We start from the raw sequence: 8,945 nt of genomic DNA, 5'->3' as shown, positions 1-8,945 counted from the left end.
GGAGTGGATGCTTGTGGATAAGTTACTTACTGGTTTTGACAAGGTGGGCATGGAAAAAATGTTTGATTTTGTGGGCAATTTCAGAACTAGGGAGCACTGTTTCAAGGTTAGACATCACCCTTTTAGGATTGAGATGAGGAGAATTGTTTTCCCCTCTGAGGGTTGTACTGCATTGGAACTCTGAGAGTCGTAGAGACGGGAATCATTAAGTATTATTAAAGCGGGGTAGATAAATTCGTGCTAGGCTGTGGAATCAAGGGTTATTGGTGGCGGGGGGGGGGGGGGGGGGGGGGGGGAGTGGGTGGGTTGATGTAAATGTGGAATGTGAATTACAAACATATCAGCCATGGTCATGTTGAATGGCAGAACCAAATGAAGACCAAGTGGTTTCTGCAGCTGCTCTTTTGTATATTCATATAATTGTATGTGATTACAGAAAGCTTAGCATTGAAAATGGGTTACCGCATAAGTCTAAATATCCTTATTCAGGATGGAATGTTCCCAGTCCCTGACTGACCTGGGCTATAATGAGAAGTTTGGGAAAATTAGGTGACCTGTTCAGCAAAGTCCTTCTCATTGATATGCAGTCTCTCAATATCCCACTGCTGGATAGAAATTTGGCTCTGAGAATTCTTGATCTGATAATTAGAGTGGAGACCTGGTGACTCCAGCTTACCGTTTTGCTGCTCCTCCTCCTCCTCCTCAGCTTGGACACTGGGCAGTAACATCCACGGGCAGCTGCTGCATACACCCACCATCCATGAACATTGGCATCTGACATATACCAGCCTCTATGTATGATCATGGCATATTTCCGATCCACTTACAGCATGGTTCTGTACTTTAATGTTGCACTGGAGTGCACTGGCACCTTTCATTGCAATGCTGCTGCAAGGACACTTTGCTTGCATTCAGAGCTGGGACATTGCAAGATTCCTGGTGCTAGGGCCAGATTTAAAAGGCCATTGCACTAAGTGCTGACAATCTGGTGCTCTGCCTGGTTTGGGAACTTTGGTCCATGGCAAATTGGCATGCTACTTTGCAGATAGGGACCTGGAGATCCTGGTAAATAGAGTGATGCACAGGAGGGTGACCATCTTCCCCAGACCAGCAGAGAAGATCACAGCACCTACCCTTGCCAGTCTGATCTGAGGTTATTCCCCCCCCCCATCCCCCAGGCAATGAGGTCTCAGCCATCTGGAGGAACAGCAGGCAGTGCTACAGGAGAGTCAGTTACTTTCTCCAGTCCACCAGGTAAATGCCACCACCTTCTCTCTGCTACCTCATACTCATTCTGTCTGTGCTACTGAACCCACGTCCCAGCAAGGTTGATGCTCTATAACACTCACTGTCACTCCCAAAAATCTTCCCTCATGCTCTTTCATCCTCCCAGAATCCTAACCCTGCATGGCATCTACACCACTTACACCCTCACTCATGACACCTCACCACATTTCATCCACCTGCCAGTGTGTGCTGGTCACTACCTGCTTTTGTCTCATTCCAGAAGGAAACATCTCACAGTCGGGCATAAAGAGCCAACTTGAGTGGTAGGGTTCCTGACATTCAGCTTCTCATCTGCTACGAGGAGACAATCCTGATTGTGACTCTCCCAAGCGCCTGAACTTATATTGGAGAGTGCCCTTGAGTTATTGTAATCGTGGTCCTCGGACTGACTAACAGGGGACTACCCTGCTTCGACTTTGGGACATTTGGCTGGTGCAAATGCATTGTGTTTGCTGTGCAGGCTGTTGGCGGATGCTGAATGTGTGACATTGACATGGAATGGTTTTGTACAGCAACATGTCCATTCCCTTGACTAATGCATGCTGACAACCATAACGAGCTGCCTGCCTTTGTGTCTATGCTGAACAGCAAGGTAAAACAGAAGTTTGGCAAACTGCAAAAAGGTAAGGTAAGGCAAAGATATTGTGACCATCCAGGTGGATGCAAAGTGAGTGTGTAGTAGGAAAGTGAGCCCTGTGATGCAACTTGGTCCAGTCCATGAGCTGAGTGCTTCCCTATCCGCAAAGTGGCGTGCCAATTTCTCCTTCTCTGCTATGTCTGGAGCAAAGTTCCCACACCGAGTAGAACATCTCTAATTGCCAGTGCTTAGTGCAATAGTCCTGGCAGCTGGAATTCTGCAATGTCCCAGCACTGGTGATTACTTTGCTTACAGTGAGTAGGAGAATTGGGTTAGCATCTGATGAGAGAGGACCTAGTTAATGAAGCATGATAGTATTTATTCAATTCCACTGAGAGAAACCATCGACAAATCTTAAAAAAAATGAAGCTGAGGAGATTCTGGTAAAATTCAGCTACTAATTCCACTTATCTTCTGTCTTGCTCCCACAGAGTGAATCCCTTCTCAGGTTAAAAGTGATGACCAGCTATTGTAAATATCAAAATATGCTCATTATTCTAAGCAATGGGAAACAAATTCATGAAATTAAATTATTAAAGTTATCCCAGCAATTTTATTGTAATTTACCACATTAGCTATGAATTATCCTGTTAACTACTCCTTTGTTACAGAACAAACCTTATTGAATACAATGATATGTGGACACAAATGCTACTTTTTGAAACAAAAGTCTTCAACTTGTCCTTAATCATTCACAATTACATTTGGCCATGAAGTTGTGTATTACATTTTTGAGTCCAGTTTGTAATTACAACAATCATTTTGAAAATAGGACACTAAGACCTGAGGGAAGTTTATTTGTTCTCTATAGATAGACTGTCAGTTACACCTCTTAAACAGAGGGTACACAGTGGCGTCTGGAGGACTCTATAACCGCGGATCATAATCAAACAAATCTGCTGCTTCAAAGCTTCAAAAGAGCTGCAAATTGCAGAAGCCACCCCTCATTTTCGCACAACTGCCAAATGTGTGACTGGGTTCATTTGAGTTCCGAGTATGCAGTCAATAGGGGAAACAAACAGGATGAAAATTAACGTGTGTGTGTGATTATTGGCACAGGTGAAACTCAGTTATTATAGTTCTTCAAGAAAGGGATGTTTGGTTCGCTTGACTTACCTACATTTTTTTATCCTCCTAAATATTTTACAATCCTGTCAGAAAATATTTTTGTACTTTTCAAAAAAAAATGTAAACAAATAATGCTAAATTTGGCCACTATTCTAATTCCAACCTCATTGACTTTACACTTGAAAAATGAAAGGAAAGCAATTTTTTGAAAGGAAATGAAAGAAAATGCTGGAAATACTCAACAGGTCTGGCTGCATCTGAGGAGAAATGGAGGGCAATAATTTCCAATAGGCTGCAGGACTCTCCTGTCAAGTTCAAATGGGTGTAAAAGGTCCAACCTGGGCAGGAAACTCGTCACTTGTCCATCCTTTTCCCTGGACCAGTCTGTTATTGAATTGTGGGTGCTATCAACAATGGTTGAACAATAAGAAACCTTCCAATTTGATTACAGAAGCATGTCAGTTGTTGCAGGTAAGTGAGGGAAAAGGGAACCCTGTATAATTGAAGGTGCCGCCTATTCAGCAACTTCAGGTATCAAATAAAAATGACTTTTCAAGCCAGGCTATCACACAGGCAGTTCAGGGAGAATTACATTTGAAACATTGTCCCCAGTTCCACATTTCCCACTGGAAACTGCTTCAACGCCCCGTCTCACCGTACAAATCATCACTCTTCAACAAGCCATAATTATTTCAGTTGGGTACCCACTCCTGTGGGCATATAGCCTTTCACCAAGAGCCTCCACACTGCCAATCGACGTCCAGGGAAGTGGGTGCAGGTTGGAGCTGGGAAACTGCTGAGCAGCGCAAAAGTCCGAGCCAGCCAAAAAACCTTGCCCGTGATACCTGACAGGGTTTTGCCATGCTATTTGGGTTCATGTCAATCTTGTCGGGTGAACCAGCAGGGAGTAACTGACCTTGCCCCAAACCCCACACACCGTCCACTGCACAGTCATTGCACCAGCCGGACTGGCAGTAGCTGGAGGCACAGGATCTGACTGGCTGGAGGCATGACCCCAGGCCAATAGGTCAGTGAGAGTGGGATAGGGGTCGCAGGAGAGAAGGGATGAGAGGCCCAGGGCAAGGCTAGTATGGTTGGTTTTCAGTGGCCGCTCACTGCCCAATGCCACATCACTTAACCGAGTGTCTGAATATGGGGGACCACTCCAGGTTGACTGGATGACCTGACAAGGGCACAGGAAAGCTGTTTGGCCTCCACCGAACCCCTAAGTCACCTCTAACTTGCAGGGGGCTCAGGGGTAATGGCTATCGATTGTCTCATTAATGAAACTAACTGACATCCTGCTATTGCAGGCTTCCTGCAGTTTAAACATGGGCACAGAGGTTATTCCACCAGAAGGTTGACACAAGGATTCTCCTACGAATAAACAGACCTGGCCACTGGGTTTCCCACCTCGACAGTTTGCATTTCTTCTCATCCAATGTCTCAGGTCCATGACCTATCATCAGAATCACATAATGCTGCTTAAATAAACACCTGCTTAAACCAGTGAGAAACTTTGGAAAATCTATTCCTATCAAAATGACGGAAAACATCTAATTGCTCAATTATTTTTTTCCCTAAATGTTTTTAACTTGCCCAATTATGTTATTTTTTTCTTCTGCCATTTGGTTAAGATCTTTTTCACAGGCTCACTATTATTCTTCAAACTACTTGACTGCCTGTGAAAAATAATAATATCAGAAAGTAAAAGTTGAAGGGCCCTTTTCAGTCTCAGGCTGCAACAAAATTGACAATTGTTAACTCAAATGAATCATGGTACTGCAAGTGGGTGGATGGGAAATGGCAGATGTATTTTAGATTCGTGCCTCCACAGTGCTTATGAAACAGGATTTGCACTTAGTTGGTATAAAGTATTTTGGTGTTTGGTGAAAACGCACTCCAACAGTGAACACTTTCACACAATAATAAGAACAGGAAATGCTGGAAATACACAGCGGACTTATCGCGATTGGTAAAATGTAAAGGTGGACTACATTTTCAGGTGCTTCTCTTGTTTTTCTAGATGCTGATTTTGCACAATTTTCTAGCTACACTGTAGTGGCTGTGCAAACACCAGCATGGTGTGTGAAAGGGATCTTTACATGGCAAGCTAACACAGCCGCTCGCATATTGAACTCCTGTTAACAAGAGATATTTAGCCTGTTCCAGTGAGTTTGTGAGGATGAAGTTTGAGTGTATTGAAAAATAGGAAACAGATATAATGAAACAATTAAACAAAAAGAAAGCAAAGGTGATCAAACAAATAAAAGAAGGTTCTGTGAAGTGTAACATTTGATCATGATTAATTTTCATTACTTATCAAGTAAAAGCATTGTTTATGATTTTTGAGAGGATTTGTAGCTCAGGTTGATGATAAGTATGTAAGGTGAAAACAAACCTTCAAGCTCAGCCAACCAACTTACATACTTATAAAACATTGTATTTGATCAAAGACAATGTTGTGATTCACCATATTTAACAGGATAATGTTACGTGCGGCTTTAGTATAGTGCTAATGTCACTGGACTAATAATCTAGAGATCCAAAGCAACGCTCTGCATACACAGTTAATTCCCACTATGGCAGCTGGTGGTATTTAATTTCAATTACATTGTATTGCAGGAAAGTGTAGGTAACAGTACATTTTTGGTAATACATATTTGATGAATAGTAGACCTCTCCTGTTGTGTATTATTCTACTATTATTATTATAGACAAGGTTTATCACTTCTGCTGCCATATTCTTCAGTTCTATCAATGAAAACTCTAATGGGGTAAATTTCTCTATGACAGAGTTACTTGTGTTCTGAGACTAAATTAGTTTGACAGCCTTTGTTTTGTCAGCTCATTCTCTCTTTCCGTTCCCACATTTCCCTGGATTTCTTTATATTTGTGAGGGGCCCAGAGGATGCTCAAGCTGTGGATTTAATATGCTTTATTTTCATATTTTTAAATTTATTCCAAATTTAAATTCTTGAGCTTTTCTTGTGTCTTAACGGGCTGACTGATGTGTCAGAATCACAATGAAAGCAATCCAATTACTAACTATATGTAACCACAAACATTACTAAATGTAAAATATGTTACCAGGTGCTTCTATCCCAACACAGCACTGTCTGTGTTTGGGTTAAACATGCCTTCCATAGAGCAATATTAATTTTTTAAAAACTGAAAATGGCATTAATTGTGAAATTCAGATCTTTTACTCAATGCCATGTTAAATTTCATAATTAAGCAAAGCATATCGATTACTTCTGTAACATTAAACATGATGTAGTGGTCTTAGAATATTCTTAAAGTAGCAGTATCAATATTTTGGAAATTATCAATGCCAAGCTACCTTCTTGAGACCAGACACTGTGCAGGGAATGATGGTTGTGTATCCATATCTCCATATTTTGCCTATGATTATTTGACACAAATATTCACAAGCCTTAACCAAGTTTAGTACACAGATAAGCAGAGGAAGAGCACAACTCTGATGACCCCCTTCCTAATCATAATTAAGCAATTCAATATTCAACATTTTGGTCCTGTTTAGACAAATTCAACTTTACAGAGTGAAAAACAGTTTCAATTTTCCACAACATATCAGTTCTGAGATCATGAAGAGAGAGGTAATATATTTAACCAGTATGTGATTAACTCCTTAGTATACCCTGTTTATAATGTCATAATGTTGATATTTAGTGAATGACTGGAACTACAAAAACAAAGCTACATTCCTTTTGAAAATCAAATCATATTGTTATACCCTGCTCCAAGTTATGCTTTATGGTGAGATGTTTTTGTATTGTAGAAAGATTTTATAGGAATCCTAATCCCAGATAGTTTGAAAGACTGCCCATCTGAGATGGAGTTTGAATTTGGGTGACAGTTGGTAAGTTGAAGACAAAATTCAAAATGAAGGCAAATGAATTCTGAAAAATAATTGCCTGATGATGTCTTTTCCAAAACACTACAAGATGAAAAGACCTAAATGTGGATGAAGAATGGGACACCTGGAATAAAGTTCAGTGCAGGTTATAGATGCTTAAGAATATCTCACTTCGGAAACACTACTGCAAATTCTTTTTAAGTGAGCATCCCAAGGTAAAGGCATGATATTGTGCAGTGCCTTGATGATATTCGCTTGTCTATATGAAAATGGCTTTACATCTCTTCAGCAATATTGTCCTCTGCAATTTCTCAACTGTCCTCAATGCCCATCATTTGGTGCATCATCTCGTCCACCTCCTATTCTTAATTTGTAGTCAACTAATAGTCTGAAGAAGGAAAACCTAGCCTTCTTGTGTACTGGTTTCCAAGGGTCATCTAGGGCCTAAAGCAGAGGCAGATGGGCACAGTACCAGTGGATACTGGTTTCCTTGTCCATTCACCCAGAGGTTAGAACATGGAGGAGGGGAGTAGGCATCCTGCCTGAAAGTAGCATTAATGGATTCAGCTATTTGATAACAACTTAATGCCAATTATTGAAAATGGAGTGGGATTTTCAAGTTAAGTTCCATGCCACAGGAAGGAGCTGTTTGATCCTTTGCAGACAGTTCCTCAGACAAGGGAGCCAATGCTCCAGACAATCTCCAACACTGTCCTCGCCTGACAGGGTCCCTACAATATTGGTGGCGAGACTGCTAAACGTATTCTTTACATTAACTTCCATCAATTTGGAAAGAGGGTGCCTCCATTTTGGAGTGCTCTGTAACTCCTCTGGCATCCTGTTACTACTTTGATGCCAGAGGAGCTCTGAATTGGTTCTTCATCTTAGAGCGTCCATCCTCAATATTGATTAGATAGTGGGCCTGCCCTATTGGATATTAATTGGGTCACAGGTTTCCAAGACTTACAGGAGACCCACAGGAAAATCTTTAAATTGTGTTGCATTCAGAGCAGTCATGAGAAAAACACCAGTCCTGAGGCATTGAGCTTTTTTAACAATAGGTGCTACTGCAATGCACATTCCCATTCGGTGGTGAGTTCAGGAAAATTAATGATCTAGGTCTTTTGCAGAATTTTCCAGACTTGGAGCAAGACACAAGGGCATTTTTGTATGGATTCAAATTAAATCCATAATAAGCTCACACAGGCACTAATCCGAAAATCCAGCTTTCACCAAGTTACCTCCCTCCAAGTTTGTGATGCCAGCCTGTTTGAAGGAGGATGGCAGTCTACAACATGTGGCGAAACCCGAGCAGTGTGGCCTGCATGTCATAATTGAATCAAGTAGCTTACATTTCCAGAGGTCCCAATTTCCCCAGAATTTAATGGGCTAATGGTAGACTACTTGGTAGTGTGGAAGAGCAGAGGGATCTTGGTGTCCATGTACACAGATCTCTGAAAGTTGCCACCCAGGTAAATAGTGCAGTGAAGAAGGCATATGGCGTACTGGCTTTTATTGGTAGAGGAATTGAGTTCCGGAGTCCTGAGGTCATGCTGCAGTTGTATAAGACTCTGGTGCGGCCGCTTCTGGAATATTGTGTGCAGTTGTGGGCAAAGTCTTAGAGAGAATTATAAGGGATAGGATTTATGCACATCTGGATAAGAATGATGTGATCAAGGATAGTCAGCATGGTTTTGTGAAGGGCAGGTCGTGCCTCACAAACCTTATTGAATTCTTTGAGAAGGTGACGAAGGAGGTAGATGAGGGGAAAGCGGTAGATGTAGTATATATGGATTTTAGTAAGGCGTTTGATAAGGTCCCCCATGGTAGGCTACTGCAGAAAATACAGAGATATGGCATTGAGGGTGAGTTGGAGGTTTGGATTAGGAATTGGCTCTCTGGAAGAAGACAGAGGGTAGTAGTTGATGGCAAAGATTCATCTTGGAGTGCCGTCACTAGTGGTGTTCCGCAAGGATCTGTTTTGGGACCATTGCTGTTTGTCATTTTTATAAATGACCTGGAGGAAGGGTTAGAAGGTTGGGTGAGCAAGTTTGCGGATGATACGAAAGTCGG

Source organism: Chiloscyllium punctatum, chromosome 15, assembly GCF_047496795.1.
Source record: "Chiloscyllium punctatum isolate Juve2018m chromosome 15, sChiPun1.3, whole genome shotgun sequence".
NCBI lineage: Eukaryota > Metazoa > Chordata > Chondrichthyes > Orectolobiformes > Hemiscylliidae > Chiloscyllium > Chiloscyllium punctatum.
Note: the sequence above shows the minus strand (reverse complement) of the source record.